The sequence below is a fragment of the Ranitomeya variabilis genome, chromosome 4 (genome assembly GCF_051348905.1).
Source record: "Ranitomeya variabilis isolate aRanVar5 chromosome 4, aRanVar5.hap1, whole genome shotgun sequence".
Taxonomy (NCBI): domain Eukaryota; kingdom Metazoa; phylum Chordata; class Amphibia; order Anura; family Dendrobatidae; genus Ranitomeya; species Ranitomeya variabilis.
In genome coordinates this window covers 612,311,838-612,333,614 of record NC_135235.1, presented here as the reverse complement: position 1 = coordinate 612,333,614, position 21,777 = coordinate 612,311,838, and positions in this window count along the sequence as shown.

The following is a 21,777-nucleotide window of genomic DNA, read 5'->3' as shown; positions in this document are numbered from 1 at the left end:
AGTCTCGCCCAGGCTAGGCAGAAACAAGAAAGGGACTACAACCAACACGCTCCTGCGATTCCCCTGTCACCTGGTGAGCAAGTACTTAAACGAAAGAGGAGATTACACAAGCTCGATGACCAATGGGAAGCGGAACCGTATACCATCCTGCCATCCGACTTCGACAACACAAAGGTCTGTCTCATCAGCAAGGACAGAGGGGAGACCTTGACAGCGGTATCCAGGGATCACCTTAAGGTCTGCCCCGATAAGTTGAGAGGGACACGGCCCCAAGAATCTCCCCGCCGGTGGGAAAGGAGAAGATGATCCATACCGTCCTTGGTGACTTTCCCCAGTCCTGGACTCAGATAAATCAGGCCATCGTGGTACCTGTTCTAACGTTTGAACAGCCGGACCCACCAGAAGCGATGGTGGTACCAGATCATCCGGCCCCGCAACCTCAACAAGCCCTACCTGAAAATGCCATGCCAACCGTTGAACCGGCAAATCCTCCCTCTGCTATCGGTGAACCTGCTGTACCCACTGTTGATAGCAGCAGCTCAGAGAGCCCCAACCTGCCAGTGCTACCCAGATTCACTAGAAGTGTAGTTAAAAGACAGTGCACTACACCAGCGGTAGCAAGCACAGCGGGCCCTGTTAGGCCAATAGCAACCCCTGCGCTGCGAAGGTCCACACGCAGCACTCAGAACCAAACTCCCCTCCGCTACAAAACTTGGAGGTATTAATAAGGGCTGCTATTTACTTGAAAATGTTGTGTGCATATCTTTTGTTACAGGTATTAAAAATGGACAATAGAGTAATGGACGGTGAATTGCTCAAAAACTTTCAAAAGGGGACCCCTTTGTTTACCCGGGGTCCCCACTGTTTCAACCCCTGAACTGAGAGTCATAAACTGTGCATGACCTAACCTTCGCAACGTTCAAGAGTTCTCACCTCCCATAAAGGGAAGCACTGTTATGTTTAATTGTTATGCTATTTCAAAAATTTTGTGTTTCCTGTTAACATGTATTGTTCTTGTTTTCCCAGTCCGGGAGTACTGGATTTAACCGGGGGGAGTGCAGCGCCCCAGAGTCCTGGTCGTTGCAGTACTGTGGCTCCGCCACTATGGGGAGCTATGGTACGTCTGATTGCACTGAAGGAGTTTCTCTGACCAGGTAACACCTCACTACACTTCACACTCCGGCCACCAGGGGGGGTGGTCCTATCTAGTAGGCCACTCCTCACACTCTGGTAAAACTGGGGGTTGGACAGGAAGACGGAGAGAAGTAACTGGGAAGAGCTAGTGAGAGGACCTGTCAGGGATGGGATCCTGGCAGACTCCTAAGAGCAGAACTAACCAGTGAACAACGGGAATACAGAAAAGAGGCATTAGGACCAGGAGGAGTCGTGCTGTTAGACCGAGGCAACATCCTTCTGAGGCGCAAACAGTCGGTGGCCGGAACGCCGAGCAAGTAAGAGACTTTAAGTACTACTGCAAACCACGGCAGGGCAGCCAATTACAGGTTGGTTGTCTCACTTAACACCTAAGCAGACAACGGAGGCAGCTGTGGGAGAGGGGCGACTCTAGGGTCCCGGAAGAACTCCAGGCCTACCCCGTCATACGGGTGCGTCCTACCATATCATCTGGAGGACGGAGAGAACGAACATCAGAGATAGACAGAACCAGTTGTGAGGACTATCCCGGGAGCACAGCAGGGAAGGACTACAACACCCAGCGCTAGAAGGTAGACACTGATTCCCACCTGTAAAGAGAACTCCTGATGTGTCTTTGGACCGGCCGGTCTCTGACAGCCCTGGTAACAGCGCTCTGGACTGAGGACTCTAAAACCTTCAGTAAAGAGGTAAAGAGACTGCAACCTGGTGTCCTCATTATTGACTGCATCACATCATTTCTATCGGTCACTACGTGCCCCACGGCAGGGTCACGGACCGGGGCCTAGCCAACGTGACAACCCCAGAGCAGAGACTCAGAGGCCCGGTACCGGGTACCCCTCGGCCCTGCGGCGGTGGGGGCGCTACACAATCCTGGGCAGGTGTCCCTGCTGATTGCAGCTCTGACTGGGATATTTAGGTGTGCAGGATTCATTAGCCCTTGCCAGTTGTCCATTGTTCTTGGAGGTTTTGCATCTCTGTCTGGTTTCTCCTGCCCTGCTGCCAAATCAGCTAAGATAAGTGTCTGGTTTTGTTTCTGCAGCACACATGCTGTGTGCTTTACAATTCAGTACTTATTCAATGTTCTTTCATGTCCAGCTTAGACTGTGTTTGGATATTTCAGTCAAGTTGGATTCTCAGGAGATGCAGATATACATTCCATGTCTTTAGTTAGATGGTGGAATTTTTGTATTATCTGCTGTGGATATTTTTAGGGTTTTAATATTGACCGCTTAGTATTCTGTCCTATCCTTTCCTATTTAGCTAGCGTGGCCTCTTTTGCTAAATCCTGATTTCTGCCTGCGTGTGTCTTTCCTCTAATACTCACAGTCAATATTTGTGGGGGCTGGCTATCCTTTGGGGTTCTGCTCTGAGGCAAGATAGAATTCCCATTTCCATCTATAGGGGTATTTAGTCCTCCGGCTGTGTCGAGGTGTCTAGGATGTGTTAGGTACACCCCACGGCTACTTCCAGTTGCGGTGACAGTTTAGGGTTTGCGGTCAGTACAGGTTCCACCTACTCCTGAGAAAGTCTCATGCGGCTCCAAGGTCACCGGATCATAACAGTGCCCCACACTTATTGTTTTTTGGACATATGGGATTGCATCCAAATCATGCCAAATGTCTCAAATGCTATGTTGTTGGGTAATTGCAGAGGCCATTTCATCTGACACAGCTTCCTCCAACCTTCTCCTTCTTGATCATTTAGCCCTTACAAAGTCTGGAGGTGTTTTCGGTCATTGTCCTGTTGCAACACAAATGATGGTCCCTTTAAGTACAAACCCGATGGGATGTCATATCATTACAGAATGCTGTGATAGCCATGCAGGGTAAGTGTGTGAGAGTTTGGAATAAATCACAAAGTGTCATCTCACCCGCAAATTATCCCCACCATCCCATCTCCTCGTCTATGCTTTGCCCCAAGCAAGTCTCTTATTTTTCTTTACAGCCCATAGCAGAGGCCTCTTAGCAGCAATTTGGTGAATTTGGATCTGCTTATCACCATCTCCTCTATGATACAGAAAATAAAGACGGTCAGAAGTGGTGCAATCTATATAAGAGAAGGGTGAACGAAGGAAAAAAGTAAACAATATAGAACGATGATATTCGGCACTCAAAAAGTCACGGAGAGATTTAAGTTTCAAATTTAATAAACAGCCGACTTAGTAGGACATACAGACAGACATCAATCCATCCAACGTTTGGGCGTAAATGCCTTTATCAAGGGTGTCTGTACAGGATATTTGTCAAATGTGCTCCAGCGTTTCAAAAATAAAGTGGGGGGAACCGTGCCAAGTAGCAAAATGCAGGAGCCGTCCGTATGCTATTGGTGAATGCCGGAGTACTTCCTGTGTCAGGATGCGGTACGGTGAGGTATCTTTGTACCATGTTAGTATTAAAAGGTAACTTCAAATCTCAGAAAGACAGAAGAGTCTGGAAGTATAAACATATGACAACCTTTGACATACTCAGTGCAGGAATCAATGTGTTGCATGGATTTGCGTCTTTCCACATCAACTAATATGCAAATTGCCTCTTCAGAGAAAAAGAGGACTTAAACTCTATAGTGCCACCTGTTGGAAGTAGCGATCCTACAAGTCACAATCAACCCTTTAACCAGTCGTGCAATATGACTTAGGATAAAAGCCAAATCAGTATCTCAATTCGCAGACACGTTAAAGGGTTGATTGTGACTTGTAGGATCACTACTTCCAACAGGTGGCGCTATAGAGTTTAAGTCCTATTTTTCTCTGAAGAGGCAATTTGCATATTATATTTCCCAGAGGAGCATTGCACAGCGAATAAGCCTCCTTACCTTGACAAGCCAGAGCTGGTATGTCACTCTCTATAAGGAGAAACGTTACCCCTTAGACCTACATCAACTAAGGAATTTTCTCCTCAGACTTAGTGGGGGCATCACAACATAGAACCAGACCCCGATCAAAGGACAATAAAACTTCACTTACCTATGAACTGTTGCAATATTTACGGCCACGACTGTTTATCCCTCTCCCATAATAATAGTTCTGCTTCACATTACTTGTCTTATCTATTGCATTATTTCTGTGCCCTGTTGTGTATAAATATGTGATTCTTCAGATTTTGTATTATTGCATGCCTGATGAAGAGATCTAAGTTGTCTCGAAAGCTTGCAATTTGTTATGATCTTTTCAATTAGCAATTTAAATGCATCAACCACTGAGGACTCTCAAATCTAAATATTTTACCATCTCCTCTAGGCAGTTGATGTTGAGATGTGACTGCTACTTAATTTTGATGCACCATTTATGAAGGTTTCGCTCTGAGGTGCTTTCAATTTGCATTTTTGGAAGGCTAGTAACTCTGATGAACTTCTCATCTGCAGCAGAGGTAATTCTTGTTCTTCGTGTCGTAGGTTGGTCCACCTCATGAGAGCCAATTTCATCATAGAAATTGATGGTTTTCATGACTTAACTTGAAGATACCTTCAAGATTCTAGTAATTTCATGGATTTAGTGGATTTTGTGCCTTAAAGTAATGATAAACTGTTGTTTGTATTTACTTAGTTGAGTGGCAATTGTCACATTTTGTATTAGAACATGTGGAATAGTGCTCACCACTTTACGGAGCTGTGTACCATCGCTGCCTCTGCAAAATACACCTGATAGTCACAAATACTGTCAGAAAGCCAGTGATTATACAGATTAACTCTTGATAAGACATATCTGTTCATTGGAAGCCATTCCAGATGAATACTACATGAAGCTGCTTGACAGAAAGCGTATGGGGTGTAAAGCTGTCTTCATAGTAAATGAGTAGGTAAGACAGTTGGCAGAGGGGGAGTTCTGAAGCCTTTGCCTTGGAGATGAATCTGTCTCACTCATGCTTCAGGGACTTCTTTGACCATTTATACTTTACTTACCCTATATGTTTCTGCATCTCTACACCATGACAATCAAGTATTGCTATGGGCTCCTGTAAACTACTCTATCTAGAATTTTGTACTCCACAAACACATAGTACTGACTCTCAGAACTTGTTGGAGACTTCTTCGAACTGAGACCTCTTTGTCCACCTTCTCTGAACCGAAAAGTTATTCCTTCGTATTCCTTCCTTCCTTAAGATCTTAGTCTAAGAAATGTAAAAAACATGACACCACAAATCTTTTTTTTGCATGCTATTGTCAAGTTTGGGACTTGATGGCCATAAAACAAGTTCTCTTCTCCTCATTCATTACATGTAAATTATTTATCTATGTGCACAATTTTGTAAATGTCTTTTCCCTTTTGATTCCATCATTCTAATTTTTATAAATTGCCCAGCAGTTATTTTCCTAGTTATCTCGCTTCAGCGCTCTCTTTCAGGGATGTAGTTTAGTTGGCGTTCCAGCATCTGTTGTGTTGATCAAACATCCTGTCACTTGAGCTATTGCTTTATCGACTTGTTTTTCAGAGATGAGACTGTAAATGATATATACTGTTTTGACTCTTCTCCATTTTAGTTTATCATATCCTGACAAAAATTGGCATAGTGCGAATGCAAAAAAAAAATGATGGACACTGTTGCTAAACCCAGCTGTTTTTTAGGGTTGTCCAACAAGGGGCCTGTACCAGATGCCATGGGGGAACAATTATTTATTCATGGTTCCTTAATGGTTTCATCTCTCACAGTACTGCAGATGACTCTTCAATCATAGGGATGCCATTTTCACTGCTTCTTTAACGCCGGCGCTACATGGTCACATAGGTTATGCAACAGTGATTCTCAGTTGTGCAACTTGCTTTGGTGCGATTATTTTTTAGCTGCTTTTGTAGCATAAAAAGATGCCTAAATCGCACCACGGACAAGTCATATGCAGCTCATGTGAGGTCTATGGCAAATGGGTTCTTCAGCTTAGCTTGTCTTTTTCTGTTTTTGGCCTTGATTGATGGTTGGTTGGTTGGGAAGTTTCACCAGATTGCTGGGTCATATCATGTAAGGTATCCAAACTTTTTTTATGGAAGAGTCTTAGATGACCTTAGTGTTCTGGTGATCTTGGAAGGATAAGCTAGAAATGAATTCTTTAACTTAGTTTGTCTTTGTCTGTTTTTGGCCTTGATTGATGGTTGCCTTGGAAGTTTCACCAGATTGCTGGGTCATATCATGTAAGCTATCCAAACTTTGTTATGGAGGAGTCTTAGATGACCATCTTGTACTAGAAAAACTGGGGAAAAACTATACTTCTAGATCCCGGTCAGACGCCTCTCACTCAGCCAAACCAGATCTCCACTTTGCACTGACGAGGAGCAGTACCCCGAAACACAGTGTCTGCAAATTGAGATTCTGGTTTGGTTTTTATCTAGGCTTTATTTAGTTTTGTGACAAGGCTCGTTAAAGGGTCGACATTGACTGTTTGCTACCAGATCTCCACTTTGTACTGACGAGGGGCAGTACCCCGAAACACAGTGTCTGCAAATTGAGATTCTGGTTTGGCTTTTATCCTAAGTCGTGTGACAAGGCTCGTTAAAGGGTCGACATTGACTGTTAGGATTGCTACTTCCAATAGGTGGCACTAGAGTTCTAGTCTTCTTCCTCTCTGAATAGACAATTTGCATATTTCCCAGAGGAGCATTGCGGCTTTAAGTCTCCTCATCTCGACATGCTTAACATGTTACTCTCCGCAAGGAGAAACGATACTTCTAGATTTCACTTAGTTTGGCATGGTATTTGTTGGCCTTGGCTGATAGTGAGTTTATTAAAGTTAACTCGACTGCTGGATCATATTGGTGGATTGGGGAGACCATTTCATGTACAAAATGACTTTCTACAATAAATTCTACACCCTTGATACTTATAATGACCTAATCTCAGACACCTATAAGCCATTAGGTGTCCACTTATTCATCACGAGAGCTACAAAAGAGGCACGTAGTTTTTTGTGCAGATGGCCTGGTAAGTACTAAACCCACAGAATTGCCAGAGCAACACCCACAGTATTGTGGACCCATGGAAGTAATGAATGGATAGAGAGATGGGCAAGGGGTTATCTGTAGTACCAAGACAAACTTATTTAGCTCCTTCCTCAAGAGTATTCGCTCAAATATCCAGCATGATTAGCTTTGCTTAAAATCTGTCGTCACTTGCTAGCAGGACTAATAATGTGTTGGCACAGAGACCCTCATTGATATACACAGAATATTCCCAGCTTCATGTCTCATTCAGAGCTTTGGCATCATGCTCTTAGCTCCGAATGAAAAGTGCGTGGATAATGGATGGGGAATCTTAGGATATTAGCACTTACAAATGATTGTTGCATTTTCCTAAATGTCATTTCTTTTTCCGTGCCATTGTCTGTACACAATGAGCATGTTTATGGCTCTGCCTCTCTCCCTGCTCATACAAAATAGCCTCATTTCTCCAGCCTACCAAACAGACAACTCCCTTTGTATAGTTCTCTTAGAGTGAGGTGCGGAGGGATAGGAAGTATAGAGCAAGAGAAAAACGAAAGAGCAAAATAAAGGCAAATACACAAAGGGTGAGAAAAAAAGTATTGAAGATTGTCAAAAGTAGACCTGCCGGATAGGAGCACTAAACCCTGTAAACAACATAGAGGTGAACTTAAAAACTAGAACTATGAATGCTACAAAAAAAAGTATTTTCAACATTTTATGCCTAAATTCTTATCAGACAAAACAATCAAAAAATTTTTTTTAAAAACTTTGAATTGTTGGAAAATGGTTCAATGGTAACAAATTTATATGAAGCCTCCAAGCCCTGCATTGGTGTTCATTGCCTCCAGCCGAAAATGTTGACCCAAGAATTGTATTTGAGATTCAACTCTTTATAGAATGAGTCAGGACAGTTCACAAAATTATGGTCTGGTTTGGGGAGTTATGGATCTGAAGCTCATGAATATTATCTACCTTTCATGTTGCTTTTAATGGGATATTTTAGCCCAAGTCGGCCACTGGATAGGCTATAAATGTTACGCAAAGGAGGTCGGTAGACCTTTGGTCTTCCCTAATTATAAGGCAATGACAAAGAGAACTTTATATTGAGTGGTAGACAAGCTCCGATCAAAGTCTACAGCACTGGTGAAAACCGATGGGTGATCATTTTTCAAGCTGGAAGCACAATTACATGTACCCTGGAATTTAAAAAAGAGGGGTCTCTTTTTAGGATCCCCATGTCTCGGCCACAGTAGAAAAGTACCCTCACTCTAGGAGACTTGTCCTATTCATTATACAGATAAACCACTGATTTCAATAGATACTTTGTAATGCATTTAGAGAACTACTTGATCAAAAAAATTGAATTAAATAAATACATTGTAAAAATCCTCGAGCTCCCCTGGTTATGCTGCTCTTTTTTGTTTTGCACTGCACTGCTCCATTGCAGAGATATTCACATTTGTTACTTCTGTATTCCAATATGTGAAATCTCTTCTTGTAGTCCAACTGGGTGTTTCTTCAGAGTCTTCTCTGGTGGCTTGTGCTTTCAGCCCTCCCTCTCAGACACTGCTAGTCACAGCTCTGCAGTTTATCTAAGAGTCTCAGACACTGCCGAGCTGTGATTGGCAGCATTTAAGAGAGAGGATTGAAAGTGCACACCCCCAGCGAAGATTCTGAAAAAATGCACAGTTGGACTGCAAGCAGAGATTTCATATAGTGCTCTCCAGCAGAAACAAATGTGAGTATCTCTGCAATGGAGCAAGACAGCATAAAACGAAAAAGAGAGGCAAAATATGGGGAGCTCAGAGATGTTTAGAAGGTATTTAACTAAAATTGTTTGAGCAAGTGAAAGGTCCTCATTAATTTATTTTGTGGTGGCACTGCAGGGAGACAGAGCACTTAATACAAGATGTATCCACAGATTACACTGGTTGCTGTGTGTCCCAACAGGGGAGCAAAGACCTCCAAAAACTGATACATCTACCAACAACCATAGCACATGCACTGTTTGGAGGTTGATCCCCAGGAGAGCCAGTGCCAACACTGCTGGAATGGTGGCAGCACTGCAGGTGAATATAAGTGTTAATATTTAACTGGGTGGACACATAGGCATTAAGAAGTGGTTGTCCGAATTTTGGAAAACCCCTTTAACAAGTCATGTGATGTTCAATTGCAAAATAAAAATTGAGGGGAACCAAACAACAATGGAAAAGAGAAAGCGGCAGAGGAAAAGGAGACAACAAATAGATAGACTTCCAGAGCAAAGAGGCCTACTAGAAAAAAAGGAGTCTTTAAATGGCCCTAATTTGGAAAGGTACTCCAATTGGGGAGGGACAAAAAGTAATCAAGATATAGTCATGTTTTTAGCTCGAAATGCTACAGGATTACAAAACATTATTGCAGTTTTCCAAAACAGCACCATGCTTATCTATGTTGTCATTTCTTCTTTTCTTCTAATCCGGGATGAACCCTTTAAGGAGGTGTTGTTTTCATGCCTTCAGGTCACCTATTAAGAAGAAACAAAGGAATACTTTGTGGGATACCCAAGAAAGTCCAATTGCTGTTAGGAAGGGAGGCTTCTCAGAGGTTCCGTCTGATGTTACCATTACCAACAATGAAGGTTTTGATCATCCTCATAATTAATCATCTCTGCATTTTACAGCGTGTCCACAATTTTTGCCCAGATTGAAAATATGCATTGGTCTAAAACATCTGATATTCTGTTATGGCATTTTATTGGAGACCCAAGTGAGATGTAATTTATTTCCAGATATCATTTTCCCTTCGTCTAAGAATATTGTTCTATTGAATAGTGTTTTCATGCAGAGAAAAATGTTTTACCTACCTTTGGATGCACAAAGCGCACAAAGGAGATACAGGCCTCCACATTATCACCCAAACAATGAGCATGAAACCAGTTATACAAAAAATCTCAACTGAAAGAGATGTTCATTTTTCATTCGAATAGGTAAATTATAGCCTCAGTTTACAATTTTAGTCTTGCTTTCAGAAGGATGTCCTTCAGAAGATGGTGCACAGACGTGTCTAAAGAAGAATTTCTATGGTTAAGAATGCAAATTGCCTCTTCTGAGAAAAAGGGGACTTTACTCTATAGCGCCACCTATTGGAAGTAGCGATCCTACAAGTCACAATCAACCCTTTAACGAGTCGTGCAATATGACTTAGGATAAAAGCCAAATCAGTATCTCAATTCGCAGACACGGTGTTTCGGGCTATTGGCCCTCATCAGTGCGAAGCATGAGAACTGATTTGGCTAGGTGAGAGGCTCTGGAGTGGGGTCTAAGGGATAACGTTTCTCCTTATGGAGAGTGACATACCATCTCTGGCTTGTCAAGGTAAGGAGGCTTATTCGCCGTGCAATGCTCCTCTGGGAATTTAAATATGCCAATTTCCTCTTCTGAGAAAAAGTTAAAATTCCCAGAGGAGCATTGCACGTTCTCATGCTTCGCACTGACGAGGGCCAATAGCCCGAAACACCGTGTCTGCGAATTGAGATACTGATTTGGCTTTTATCCTAAGTCATATTGCACGACTCGTTAAAGGGTTGATTGTGACTTGTAGGATCGCTACTTCCAATAGGTGGCGCTATAGAGTAAAGTCCTCTTTTTCTCAGAAGAGGCAATTTGCATATTTAAATTATGAGTTATGAGTTATGAGAACATTATTTCACTTCTTTTAACATCTTCAAGATTTCTGAACCCTGACGTGGTTAACAGCCATGACATAAGAAGGGACATGTACAAAGCAATGTCATTTTGACATTGTTGTGCAATATGTGCATTGTATTGGGCACTCTGCGATGCTTTTTCAGACATATTCCAGACGGAATCCATCTGAAAAAGACGCTGTGTCCACATAGCCATAGGGTATGTGCACACGCCACGTTTTAGATGCTGGTTCAGCCACCGAGTTTTCATGAAATCACTGGTGGTCGTTTTTCTGATGTGGCTTCGCCGTCGTTCTTGCGGTGACTGTGTTGTTGTACTATTAAGTATAGAGAACAGGTGGCTTTGGAGCAGAAGCCACCTGAAAAATCCCCTGAGGTGGTTAAAAAAAGTGACATGAGACGATGCATGTGCAGATAAATGTCGTTACATTGTTGTGCACTATGCTCAATTTTTATGGGAGTAATCCATCTGAAAAGAGGCCATGTCCACATTCCCTTAGGGTATGTTTCCATTGAGCATTTTTGTTCAGTTTTTGGAGCAGAAATTGAGGGGAATTTTGAAGTTTTTGAAGAAGATTGGAGAGTTTCTTCTCAGTTTCTGTTCCCAAAACTTTGTGCACATTCAAAACTCAAAATAATCAATTTTTCTAGAGGAAATTGCTTTAGGAGTATGTAGATACAACATCTTCCTCCTGAAAGAGTGCAGCAAGAGTGCCCCAAAAAATGAACATGTAAAAACGACATTGCTGTGCACATGTTCTGTCGCACGTAACTTCTTTAAAAGGGAATGTCACGCTGCTGCAATGCAGGAAGGTGCAGTCTTCACTAGATGGCAGTAGAGTGGAAGAAGGTCTGCACCTAAACAGAGCTGGCCTGCAGTGCAACAGTGAGGCTACCACAGGTGGCAGCAGAATAGTCAAACAAACCGGGTCAAATCCTAGACTGTAGCGCAGTTCAAAGGAATAAGCAAACTCACGGTCAGAGACAAGCCAGTGAGTCAGTAACGGTCAGCAGCGGATAAGCCAAAAGACAGAAGCAGGTCAGGATACAAGCCAAATCAAAACCAGGAAGTCAGCACACTAAAGGGAAACACGGAGTCAAGACGGGAATAGAGGAAAACAGAGACATGGGTTCAGACAGCAAACGCAGCAGGACAAATCAGAGCAATCAGAGTCAGCTACAGCAGCTCTGGGCAAAAACTATAACTGACACCACCTGCTGGAAGCAGTGTCGATAAATAGCCAACCTGAACACAGACAGAGACTGAGAAAGGTTAACTCTTCACATGACCAGACCGGGAAAAAGGGAAAATAGGACTCAAAACCCGGTCTGGATCATGACAGGGAATCTGTCCACAGGTTTGTGCTATGTAATATAATGATGTTGGGGCAAATACCCTAATTCAGAGATGCGTCACTTACTGTGCTGCGTTTTGCTGTTTCAATAAAATCTGTGTTTTATCACTACAGGACTAGGTGCCTCATGCCTCCTGATCCAACCCCAAACCACCAATGATTAGCAGCTTTCTGCCAATGCTCGCTGTACACAGAAAGCTTCAATCAGAGCTCAGAATTTCAAGCTCTGCTAGATCTGCTGCAGAAAAAAAAACTGTGATTCTATGACAACTGCTGAACCCAGTGAACTAAGTGGAACATTAAAAAAATCAAAGCCTCGGTCACTACATCATACTGCTGTCATATTACACAACAAAAACCTGATGACAGATTCCCTGCATGTAAAAATGACTTTTTTATTCATCTAGCAGAAGCCGTCTGCTCTCTATACTTGACAGTATAGCATAAAAGACTCCAGCAAAGGTGCTTCACCTGAGAAAAGTCGATGGTGGACCCATGTCTAAAAACTCTGTGTACATATCCTGAGGGAGTTTTACTTTTCCTAAAGTGCTTTTTTGAAGCAGTTTTGAAGCGTTTTGGAAGAAGTTTTTTTTCCTGAAGCATTCTTTACTTCCTTTTAATTGAACAATGGGTTGGGGAGGTTTCCTACAGGATTCTCTTCAAAGAAGTGGTATGCAATTTTTTTTGCACCAGATATTTTTCTAAACCTTTAAGGAAAATAAAAATAAAAAAAAAAACCTCATCAGCAAAGTGGATTTCCCACTGGAAAGAATTGGAAGAGTTTTCCGAGAATTTTTGAAGCAGTTTTTGAAACTCTTAAAAAAGACTCAATGTGAATCTAGGGGCAAGATGATCCAAAGCAGCTGTCTACAGACGAGTCTCTGCTTTGACATACTTAGCTTAGTCTTTTTTTCCTATAGATTTGTTTTCCCATGTATCATTGCCGGTAAATAAGTGTTCATACACCAATTCTGACTCATCGATAAAAGCTGAAATCATTCCCTGATCTGGAGACATATAAAGGTCAGACTCTGTATGGATTGTGTCATGTTGCACTGAATTTCATATGTACAAAGGTCTAAAAAGCATTGTGTCTAGGCCCTCTACCCCACTCTCCATATTAAAAAACTGATGGACTGTTCAATGCCATAGGACATTTTAATCCTATATAGGGTGGTTCCTACGCCAAATGGATTGTCCAAAGTAGGCACATTGTAAGTCAACATTTTCTAAAGTGAACTCAAGACAATGCTTCTGACTTATAAACCTTTACATTATTTTTAAATGCCAATTCTTTACACATATCTGTGATTTGAAACGATAAAACGGGTTGGACACCTTTTAGAAGGTTTTAAGGATGTCCATCTATGCCTATAATCCTATAACAACACTTCGTACTCAAAGTGTCACTTGATCTTGGCGCAATTAATCAAAACTAACATTTTTTAGAATGTTTTCGAATTGTCTTACATAAATGTACAGGAACAACCTAAGAAGATGCAGAGCAGTACAGTCAATCCTCTCCAAATGAAGACCATCTCTTTGAGAAGAACCACTTTAATTCTATCTTCTTTGGAGGCAGGGGCAGGACTAGAAATTGCGGGGTTCCAAATAAACCTTATTTAAGCCCCAACTAGAAGAATTTTCTAGTAGAAGATAGACTTTGACAAACTTATAATATCGTCTAATTGGTCCTCTTCTGTAAAATCTGTGCCATGTACAGGCCCCCAAAGTTTCCAAACTAGAGCTATTAGTATATTGATGGAGTATTTTGCTGGTAATCAAGTTCCTGAGCCAACTAGTGGATCCCCTTCTTTCTTGGGCCTGTCTAACTAAAAATTGAAAGCCTGTAGTTTGCCGATAAGTTCAGAAATGCTTATTGGAAAAAGTACATATTATTTAGTTAATATGTTACTTCTCAGAATCTTGTCACTTCCCAAAGGTTTCTAAGAAAGTTTCTTGTTTTCAATTTTTGATCAATAGCAATGGTCTTCTGGTATTATTGTCAGCGAGCCTTGTGTTAATTTTGGATATCTTGCTCCAAAATTATCTTCCTTGTTAAGTCAGATGAGGCGGCTGTGAAGCCTGGGGGACCATAGTTAGCTTCTGCCAGTCTTAAGGTTATTAGTCCTGTTAATGAACCTGGAGACCTGCTCACATTGCATATTATTCTCTCCTCTGTTTTAAGTTAAAAGAGATTAGATTGATCCTTTTGCACTGCAACTGGTTGAACAAAGAAGAGTAATGTGTTAGCGGAGTAACCCTTTTATTATCTGTAGTGATGGAGCCGCTACGGAAGAGGATTACTAATCTCTGCTCCTATGTTCTGTGACAAATTGACATACAGACGGATGGGATCCATGGACAATACTGCTCATCCGCCTGTAAAATGACATAGTGGCTGTGTCAATAGCGTGGTGGTACAGCCAATAGAAATCAATCCTTGACACCGCTGCAAATCAGTGGAGCAAGGTCCCAAATCCATTCCTCTCCATGCCATAGAATGTACGGTGGCAGAGATATATTCTCCGACACCCTCTGGCTAATAGCAAATGGCAAACTTAAAAATATCATGTCCTAGAAATAAAGATAAAACATGCAATTACATGTCAGGTGCAAAAAACTGTGTCTCGCAGCATAAAATACTGCTATACCTTGGGAATGAGCCATGTAAATGATCTCTATGACGGTTGTAATGAGAAAGAAGTATGATAAGAGGAAACAATATCACATATTGTTATAGAGTTTTCTACACAGTGAGTGACAGATATAATAGTGGTTGTGAAATACTGATGCTATATGTTGGCAAAATTCCACACAGTTGCCTAAATAATAGTGCTATTACATGTGAATACAACAGTGCAATGAAAATGTAATAAACTGTACAGTGATTAAGTTGCAGGACCACGATACAGTGCTCAAATGATATTACCATAGAGTGCTCAAATTATACTACCATAGAGTGATCGTAGAAAACTGCCATGCAGCATTCAAATAATACCTCTATACTGAACTCAAATAATACCACCATATTGTGCTCAAGTAATACCTCCATACTGAACTCAAATAATACCACTATACTGTGCTCAAATAATACTACCATACTGAGCTCAAATAATACTACCATACTGTGTTCCAATAATACCACCATACTGTTATCAAATACCACCATACTGTGCTCAAATAAAACTACCATACTTGCTCAATAAGACCACCATACTATGATCACATAATTACATCATACAGTACACAGATAATTCTACCAAACAGTGCTCAAATAATATCACCATAGACTGTTCAAATAATGTCACCAGTGTTCAAATAATACCACCGTACAGTGCTCAAATAATAATGCCATATAGTGCTCAAATGATACCACCATAGATCGCTCAAATAATACTATCATAGATTGCTCTAATAATACCACCATACAGACATACACTGCTAGGGAAATATTTATGATTGCTATGGTATGCAACAGCTGTACCCACACAAAAAACAAAGAAACCTAAAATTGGAGGCACAATAGGAGTCAGCATTAGCATTGTGGTACAGCCACAAACTAAAACCATCCAGTAATATTTAAACTATATGGCTGTATTATATGAGCACTCAATTGTAATAAGATGTACTGTAGGAGCTGTATGGCAGTATCATGTTGGCTTTTATGGAAGCATTATTTTAAACTTCATATTATTTAGACACATTTATTATGTTGGAAATGTATAGCAGTTTAATGTAAAAGCTTTAAAGGAATATTATTTAGGTAACACAATATCACTATATTTGCCCTGCATGGTGGAATTATAAGAACAGTAGTGTGTTGGAACTATATGGCATTATTATGTGAGATGTTTAATTCCCTGGAACCTACATATAGCTTGGTCACTCTATAGTTATATTATTAGAGCTGTATATGACAGTATTATGTTAGAATACTATGACTTATTTTCTGCAATATCTTTATGGGAGTATGATTTTGATTTTACATATTAATTTGTCATTTTATGGTGATATTATAAGGGCTGAATCAATATGGCAGTATTATTTATGGTATGTTACTCACAAAAATAGCACCATTAATTCTACAGCGCTTTACGGACATCATTATCACTGTCTCCTTTGGGGCTCACGATCTAGATTATCTAACAGAATGTTTTTGGAGAGTGGCAGGAAACCTGAGTACCCGGAGGAAACCAACACAAACACAGGGATAACATACATACTCCTTACAGATGTTGTCCTTGGTGGGATTTGAGCACAGGACCCCAGCGCTGCAAGACTGCAGTCCTAACCACTGAGCCACCATACAGTGCTAGCCACTGAGCCACCATACAGTGCTAACCATTGAGCCAATTGCTGCCCTGCTTTATGTGAGATCTTTATGGGAGCGTGACTAAGATGCTTCATATTTGGTCGCTGCATGGTGGTATTATAAAAGTTGTATGTAACAGTATTGTATTAGAATAATATGACAGTATTTTTTTAAAAAAATTAGCGGAGTATTTTTGGGGTTCTGAATTTAATTTGGACACTTTACGATGGTTTTATGATGGACACACGTAGGGAGAAGCTGGCACTACTGCTACGTAACTGGTTGTGTTTGAGGTCCTGTGTCGCTAAGTATTATAAGGGAAGCAAACAGTTGCCATTTTTTAACTATATGGTGATAAGTTGCCAAAATTTTAAAATAAATAAATAAAAAAAATACTATTTTTTCTGGTCCTGGCCACTAAGCCGCAAGAATATGGTCACTGTACAATAACAATGTTCCCTTATGTGACCCCCATACATTAATAATGTCCTCTTATGTGGCCCCTATACATCAATAATGTCCCCCTATGTGACACACATACGATATAATGGCCCCCCTATTTGGCTCCAATACTATAATAATATTTTCCTATGTGGTCCACAAACAATACATTACCCCCCTATTTGGCCCCCATACAATAATAATGTTCCATGATATGGCTGTGCCCCCACGCCGTAATATTGACCCACATAAATTAATAATGTCCTCATATTTGGACACCATGAAGTAATAATGTCCCCTTTTGTGGTCCACATACGTTAATGTCCCCATGTACATCCCCCATCTAGAAATAATGCTCCCATTGTGCTGCCACAGTTTGCCCCAAACTAGTATTAAAAAAAATATAAAAATCTTTCATGTGTCCCAGCCCCCATGCCTAGCGACTCTGTCTTTATCCTGCACCCGGCAGTGCGCCACTTGTAACATGACGCTGGCATACTCTCTAACTGTAAGTCTGGCCATTGTAAAGGGCAACCATGTTTACTCTGCAAATTTAGAAATAGTTTCTAAAGTTTTGGTCCTAGGCTGGGGCTACACGGTGGCTTTTTGGTGTGGCCAAAGAACGCTATGTGTTACTGCTATATTGCAGGGCAATACAAGTGAATGAGGTCACATTGTGACCCCTTGGGTACAGTATTGTAACTGCGACAAGTACGTTGGAAAAAAATCCAACCAGGTCTGATTTTTTTAGACTTGCTTATCGCTGTGATGGAACCATAGGAGTCTCAACACATAGTGATCTCTGGCAGTAGCGGTCAAAAAGTCAACTTGTAGCCCCAGCCGCATACGTAAAATTACAAAAATTCCTCAAATCTAGTTGCCTATGGATATGAATTACAACCTTCCATTTTTACAACAGTGGTAACATCAAATATATTTTATTTTCCTTCTTCTCTATTTTGCTATTTTTCCAAGCTGATTGTTCAGTTGCCAATAGAGTCCATTGTTGGCGCCTGAAGTGGATCTGTCGAATGAATTTAGCTTTGGCAGAGGGCGTGATGCCAGCAGGGGGCAGAAAAACAGCTGAGTTGAAACCTACATCGCATTGGATTATGAATGTGTTTATGAGACGGCATACAGGATGAAAATGCACATTACCCACCTTGGCACATAAAAAAATAAACATGATATAAAATAAAACATAGAGAAAGTAGCAACCATACTATTTCACACCCATGCTGTGATAGTTAGAGTCGTTTTTTTTTTTGTTAGTTATTTCACAGTAGCTGCTCGGTAATAAAGTGGAAAAGTGTGAACAAATGAGATACTGTATCTGCTGCCTATTCATCTGACTGAACCTTTTATGCTTGCCAATGGGTGCTGAGACTGGTAAACATCCTTCACAATGAAGCTTTGTGGTCTATGTACAACCTAAGAAGGTGCAGAACAGTCCAGTTGATCCTCTCCAAATGAAGACCACCTCTTTGAGGAGAACCACTTTAATGACATCTTCTTTGGAGGCAGGGACGTGACTAGAAACTGCGGGTCCCATAGAAAATGTATGTACGACCAACGAGATGATGTGATAATTGGTTCTCTTCTGTGCCATGTATATGCCCCCCAAGGAGTCCTAACTACAGCCATGGAAATCATGTGCCAAGATCCTGGGCCAACTGGTGGATCCTCTTCTTTGTTGGGCCAGTCCAACTAAACGCCGCTAGTATACAGTTTGCCGATAGTTTCAACAATGCATATATTTCCTTTAAAACAGAAACTGTTGAGCATCCTCTGCACTTTTGCTCAGATTCTACAGTAACAGTGCATACTTTTATCCCACAGTGTCCTGAAAAATAAAATATAGTAGTGATGTTCCCCTATGTGTTCTCCAAACAGTACTAACGCTTTGTTTACCTTTGTGCCCAAATACAGTAGAATAGTCCTCATTATGGCACACATACAGTAGGTTAGTACACTTATTATAATCCAATAATATCAGTCTTTGTGGATCCAATAAAGTATTAGTATTTCTGGATCATGCATTAAAAACATCACCCTTTGTGGCCCTCATAAATTAATAATGTTCCCCTATGTTGCCTCAATGCGATAAATCCGTCCACCTATGTGGCCCTCATAAATTTGTGATGTCCCTTTATGTATTCCCCATACAATCATAATGTTCCCCCATGTAGACATTAATAATACCCTATTAAGTGGCCCCTTTATATTAAAAATGTCCCCCTATGTGACTCCAAACAATATAATATCCCCCTGTGTAGCCATCATACAATAATAATGTTTCCCTATGTGGCTGTGCCCCCCATGCAGTAATATTGCCCCACATTTGGCTGCCATAAATTAGTAATGTCATCCTATGTGGTTTCCATGAAATAGTAATGTCCCCTCATGTGGCCCCCATACATTAATAATGTTTCCCTATGTGGCCCCCATCTAGAAGTAATGCCCCCATTGCAGTGCTGTAGTCTGGCCCCCAACTACGATTAAAAAACCTCAAGCAAATCTTTCAACTTTCCCTGCCCTCATGCTGAGTGACTCTGTTTTAATTCTTCTGTCGGCACAGGCAGTGCACCGGCGACGTTACGCCATTGTGCTTTGCAGGTGTTGGCCTTTGATAAGCCTGCAGCTGTAAAGCAACTCTCATACACTCACTGCTCCACTATGGTTTTCAACTGGAGGTTCATTTGAGGACTCACCTGCAGTTGAAAATAGCACTGCCTTAATGGGAACCCTTGCTCCCTGGGACCAATCGAGGTTGCACTCTCTGCAAGGGCTCTTTCACACGTCCTGTTATTTCTTTTACTGGAAAAAACAGTACCGGAGAAATCAGTTTTCGTATGTTTAATGCTTGTGGCATACGTATGTGTGCCGCCCATGTGTTGCATCAGTATCACATGTACCTGCACCTGGGAATCAGCGGTACTGTTCGCACTGTTCCCCCTCACCGGCTGCTGAAGACAGCTCTCATCATTCTCCCCTTCTCTGCCGGCGATCAGCGAGAGCAGGGGACAATGTTGAGAGTTGTTTTCAACTGATAACAGCGAGAGCAGGTGGCGGGTGATGGGAGTATTCATCAGCTGCCGCCTGCACTATAAATTAATAATTTGAAATTTTTTTTACATGGATTCCCCTGCATTTTTGATAACCAGCCAGGCAAAAATTTAAATAAACTTTGTGGGGTTCCCCTCATTTTTGACAGCCAGCAAAGCTAAAGCAGACAGCTGGGGGATGGTATTCTCAGGCTGGAAAAGCGCCATGTATTTTTTCCCCACCCTCCCCACCTCACAGCCGCCCCAGAAAAGGCGTATCTAGTAGATGCACCAATTCTTGTGCATTGTTCTCTGCTAACGCTGATCGCAACACGAGTAGGGGACAGTGATGTGAGCTGTCTTCAGCACCCGGCACCGGGGAACGGCGCGAACAATATCACTGATTCCCAGGCGCTGGTACGTGTCACACTGATGACACACGGATGCTTACCAATCCCACCAAGAGTCTGAGACATCTTCCTTTTTCTCGGAACCCTCCTAAACATTCCGGGAGGTTTCCAGGAAAGGTAGGCGAGTATGTTCTAACCCATGATTCATGCAGGTATAAATTGTATCAAATGTTACCCTGGTACAGATTTGCATTGGAGTCCAAAAGACTCACATTACAACCCAGAAAGGGAATGACAGTCCCTCTTAATCAAAACCTAACTTCTCATACCGGCAGGAGACTGTTCCATATTAATGCCTTCCTCCTATGTCATTTATGACTCGGAGGCAAAGACTGTATCAATCAATTAGGGATTCGTCGTAGTTCCTTCAGACTCATATGAAAACCTTCCAGAGCTCCCGATGACGAATGCTTTTAAAAGATTCTTTTCCGGAGCAGATATTTCTTCTATATTTTTTTTTTAAAAGTCAGTGCCCCCCTTGGACTTGCAGAGGTGAAGATTTTACAAATGATAACCTTATTCCTTCTGCATACCCCAGCCTCTGGAAACGGCTCTCTGCATCTTCACTTGACAGCAGTGCTCAATCTTTTAAGGCTGCACTTGCTTGGATTATATTCCTCCGGGGCCTGGGAATGGCCCTGCCAATAAACCTGTGCTCCTTTTATTGTTATTGATGCAGTTAAGGCATCTTGGGCCAGGCGTGCAGGCGAGTGCGGACGGCAGACGCTCGTGATAAAGTGCATGAGATGGGTTTTTATCTCCCGCACAAAGAAGACTAGGCACTTTTTATTTTTTACTAAACGTGACAAGCCAAATGGGGTTATCACTTAGAAACCATGTTAAGTAATCTCTCAGGTATCTACTGGTCCTTATCAAGGGTCCTGATCACACTTTGTTTTTCTACACAAATATATTGTTAGAACTGATCTACAAAAGAGATTGGACTGGATTAGGAAAAAACTGGCTGTTTTCTTTCACAAACAGTGGCACCCCTGTTCACAGATTGTGTGTGGTATTGCAGATCAGGCAAATTTACTTTAATCCCTTTCTAAAATAGGAGGTAATAGTACTTCAGATGTCGGGTGCAGGTGTAAGGAGCAGGCTCATGTGCTGCTGGTTAACCAATTAAATGCTGCTGTTAATCTCTGAGAACTGCATTTAAATTGTTCCCCGGGACAGTATTGCAGGGAGCCAATAGCCTTTTTGGAGATCAGTCGTTTTACTGTATACTGAAATACTGAGGTATTGCAGTATATACTAAAAGCAAATAGATGATCACAGGTTCAACTCACAAATTGAGACTATAAAAGAAAATAGAAGAAAATAAAAAAATTTATATAAGCAAGTTTAGACAGGGAAGAGGGATAGAGTCTCCACATGAGTAGTATCCAGCTGGAATCCAAGCGAGTTTGCTAGCATGTGTCTGGTGGGTGCCGATCCTGCTGGTGCATTCAGCAAACGAAG